The sequence below is a fragment of the Panthera tigris genome, chromosome C1 (genome assembly GCF_018350195.1).
Source record: "Panthera tigris isolate Pti1 chromosome C1, P.tigris_Pti1_mat1.1, whole genome shotgun sequence".
Taxonomy (NCBI): Eukaryota; Metazoa; Chordata; class Mammalia; order Carnivora; family Felidae; genus Panthera; species Panthera tigris.
The window spans coordinates 24,599,360-24,603,871 of NC_056667.1; positions in this window are offsets into that span (position 1 = coordinate 24,599,360).

Here is a 4,512-nt window from a genome sequence, read left to right on the forward strand (position 1 = left end):
GAAAAAGTTGGAAAACCATTTTTCCACACTGTGGACAAGCTAAAAGAGAGCGGTGATCAGATCACAGACTAACTGGGCACATCTGGGAGCCTGGAGCACACAGCTGGAGCTCAGGAGATGTGTGTTGAAAGAATGAAGGGAATCAGAATTTGTTCCACACTGGAGCCTGGGCAGCAGCAACAGCTATCTCTCCTTTCTCTCTTGTTCCCCTGCTCCCTCTCCTTTTCCTTCTCCTCTTTCGCTCTCCCCTCTTCCCTCCTCAGCCTCCTAGGAGCTGGCACCAACTTAGAGCCAGGAGGATCCCACAAGGCTCTGTCTCATTCCAGCCACCCATCACAAGCACCTTGGGTGTTATTTCGCCTCTCAAGCCAGTAGGGGAAATGGGTGCAAATCGGCTTAGGACCCGATTCTAAGAGGTGCTGGGAAGATCAAAGAAGACCTCTGCTGCCTCAGGTGCCAGCGGCCAGAGGAGGGGACACAGGAATGCCCACAGTGGACAGGACCTGCTTGGTTCCTCCCACCCCCACCCCCAGGCTAGGGAGGAGAGGGGATGAGGGCATCAGGCAGGGAGCCTCTTTCTATCTTATCCTCCCACTGGAAAGCATCAAAGGTGGATTCTTAGTTCGTTCTGAAATAGGAACCTCTTTGGGAATCTGGTTAAAGCTGTGGACCTTTCTCCTGAAAAGCGCATCCAAGGGCACTCAAAGTTAAGCTGAACATTTTGGAGGCCCCAGGATAAGTACTTTTCTTTTTCCAGGGGTTTTAGCTGCCTATCCTTGCAAGCAGCTGGCATGGGATAGGGAGGCTTGACATAAAGCAAGCGCTCAGTTAGGAAAACACACACGCAAACAAACACACGTGGACGCAAGCCAGTTTTAAACTCCACCTCTGCCCAGAGGTAACTGTGTGACTGTTGGCAAGTGACTCCATCTCTTCTCTGGCTGTCTTGTCCATGGAATAGGAATATTATGAACCACCCAACATCCTGACTTTGCAGAATTTCTCCTCCCTGCACTATAATTTCAGCCCCTCCAATTGGTCTAAGGATTGAGGGGAGCCACAGGTGCTCCTATTCTAGGCTGTGCGATTTGCAGGCTCTTTTCCTTCCTGGTGTCCCCTGTAAAATGAGGCAGGCTCAGCCACACCTTGGCCTGGCTGCCCAGTCTCCAGTTTGTGAGAAGGCCAGGCCCAGCAGGGGACAGAGTTGGAGCCTAAGGGAGGCAGGTCTCCCGGTGGGGAGGAGGTGAGGGAGTCTTCGGTGGGTATGAGGGCAACATCAGGGTGGTTCTGGGTTTTCCCAAAACAGAGAGGGCAAAGCTGGAGGGCCTTGGGGGCAGCTGCCCGAGCCTGGTTGTTGCTGGTTCCTCCCTGGGGTTGCAGCTTCCTGCCTGGTCAGGTGACAGACTGGCTCCAGGATGGACTTTGGGCCCTGCTGACAGGGGCTGCTGGGAAGTCTGTTTCCTTAGCTGCAAACAGGGCCAGCAAAGAAATGTAGCTGAGCTGAGTAGCCATGAAGCTAGAGGGCAGGGTTGCAGGCTAGCCCTTCCTAGGCTAGTCCTCTCTGGGTGTCTCGGAAGCATGTCTGTCCATTAGGCCAGGAGACAAGAAGGAAAGCTGGGGCTGTTGGTCCGAGGGCAGCCCAGGTTGGAGTTGGGAAGGGAGAATGTCCGGCTGTTGGAGTTAACAGCAGGGAAAGAAAAATAACCCTGACCTCTCCCTACCCTCTCCTTCCCCACCTCCAAATCGGGGACTTAATCTCTGAGCGGACTCCTGGGGATTGTGGGTATTTTTTTAAGTTTTTTTTTTTTCTCGAAAAAGTTTTTTTTTTAAAAAATTAAGTATGCTCTATGCTCAACATGGGCTTGAAGTCAAGACCCCAAGATCAAGAGTTGCATGCTCTTTCAACTGAGCCAGCCAGCGCCCCTGGGGGAAGTTGTGGTTTGAGGGGAAACTTTGCTGGGGAATTACAAGAGCCACCGGCAGGGCCAACTTCATATACCCCGCTACCTGGCCCTGATGTCAGAAAGGCCCCACACTTGGTTGAATGGTCTGCTGTTGCCTTCTTGAAAAAGATTTTTTTTTTTTTTAACGTTTATTTTTGAGACAGAGAGAGACAGAGAATGAACAGGGGAGGGGCAGAGAGAGAGGGAGACACAGAATCGGAAACAGGCTCCAGGCTCCGAGCCATCAGCCCAGAGCCCGATGTGGGGCTCGAACTCACAGACCGCGAGATCGTGACCTGAGCTGAAGTCGGACGCTTAACCGACTGAGCCACTCAGGCGCCCCTTGAAAAAGATTTTTTTAAAGTAAGCTCTAGGCCCAAGGTGGGGCTCACATTTAGGATCCTGAGATCAAGAGTCACATATATGCTCCACTTACTGAGCCAGCCAGGTGTCCTGCCTTCTTGAAATTTTTAATAATGTTTTTAACAAAAGGTCTCACATTTTCATTTTGCACTGGCCCCTACAAACTGTGTTGCCAGTCCAGGCCACCGGGAAGGAGGTGCTGAAAGGGTTGGTGGGGGGCAAGACTGATCAATGTTCCTCTCCTGATTGCCCCTTCCCAAAGCCAGAGTATGTTTGCCTTCCTCTCCCCTCCCTATGCTTCCCAATGCTTCTAGACTATCCGACAGGCCAAGGTCCTGTGCATCACTCTTTCTCTGAGTCTCAGCCTTGCTTACAACACTTCTCCTTTGATTATCACCAAGTGAGAGAGGGGAAGGGTCCTTAGGGCTAGCGTTGGGCTGGGCAGAGAGGACATGAGGACAGGGCCCAGTGTGATCCCTGTGCCTGGCCCAGTGCCTGACCCAGAAGGGGTGCTCTGGGATGTGGGCTGGTCCTTAATGAACGGTGGCTAGTTGAGAAACTGAGGCCTAGCAATGATAGTTATCTGCCTCAACGTTTGCCACAGCTGAGCCCCTGGGGTCACTCAAGGGGCTAAGGCAGGTTAGGGAGGCCAAACTCTGTACTCTAATTATTTTCAATGTTAGAGTGAGTGCTGTCTACACCATGCCAGGGCTGACTGGAGTGGGTGGCCCAAACAAATGGATCTCTGCCCTCGTGGAGACTAGGATTAGGAGAAAGCTGTGTTCAGAGTCAGGTTGGGTGGATGAAGACAAATTCTAACTGGTGGAGGCACCACAATGCCCTTCTTGAGGCCCAAGGAGGGACTTCAAGACCACTGAACCCATGGCTGGACCTCAGGCAATTTCTAGTCCTAGGAACCAGGCAGAGACAAGACCTAGATTGCTGGTTCTGACTCCTCTGCTGCTGACCATCTCTATGCTGTTGGGCAATCACTGTCCCCTCCTGGCCTCAGTTTCCCTTTTGTACTTTGGGAGTAAAACTCCCCACCCTGTTTCCCTCATAGCTTGTTATGGGATCAGATTATTTAAAAGTGCTGGGTCAGCTATAATAAAGAGCCAGAGCCAGGGGCCTGGAGGAAATGAGCACAGCATTTTCATGATTCTTAAAGGCTTTCTTCCCTAAGAGCTCCCTTAGTCACACTTCTTACTTACAGATCTCAAAGCACCTTGGAAACTGTGAGTTTATCAAGCCCAAGATCAGCCCTGCTCTGTGCTGAGCATCTCAGTGGGAATCCAGGCCCAGGCAGGGATGCCCTGGGGCCTGACAGCGAAGTCCAAGGGTAAACCTAGGCACAGGTACACTGAGGCACCACTGTCCTCATTCCCCTCACCAAAGGGTGAGGCGAGAACCCACGAAGCATGGATCCCAGCTCCACGTTGAGGGTTGACACTGGGGGAAGGTGCAATGAGTTGGGGAGAAGGAGCGATGGGGTGACTCTCAATCGCCAGCCTGCCGAGGAAGGCCCACTGTCGGTCACAGGTCTCAGGTGCGTCTGAAGCCTCAGTCTCTAGAGCAAACCGTCAATACCGTCCGAGTTCTGGAAAGAATTCTCAGAATTCCCTTATTCCAGGAGAATCTCAGAACCATCCCATCTCCTCCTGAACTGAACTCAGGATACCTAGCAGTCCCGGGGTCCAACCCGAGCATTTCTCCGCCCCCTCCTCATCGTACCTCCTCCGGCGAGGCGGACTCCCTTTCGCGCCCCCGCCGGCACCGAACCTCAGTACCGCCCCTCCCGCCCCGCCCCGCGACCCCGCCCTCTGGGTCCCGGGCCGTCGCGCGACCCCGAGGACACGGGAGCGGCTCGCTCGGCGCCCGACCTCGCCCTCCTCGGGCCCCCCGAGAGTCCAGAGCGGGGCCGCGGGCCGGAGGCGGCGGGGAGGGCGGCAGGCGGCGCCGCCCCCGCCCCGCGGCCGCTCCCTCCTGTGCTCCCGGCCGGCCTCCGCGCCCCGCCTGCTCGCCGCCCGGCCCGCCCCTCCCGCGCCGCTCCCGGCGCCCGGCCGCTCCCCGCGGGCTCCGCTTCCGCCGCCCAAACTTTTCTCCCGCGCGTCTCCCCGCGGCGGCCGCCTGCCCGCGCGCCCGCCCCGCGCATGGGTGCCCCGCCGCAGGGGGCCTGACCCCCGCCTCCCGGTCCGCCCGCCGCGCC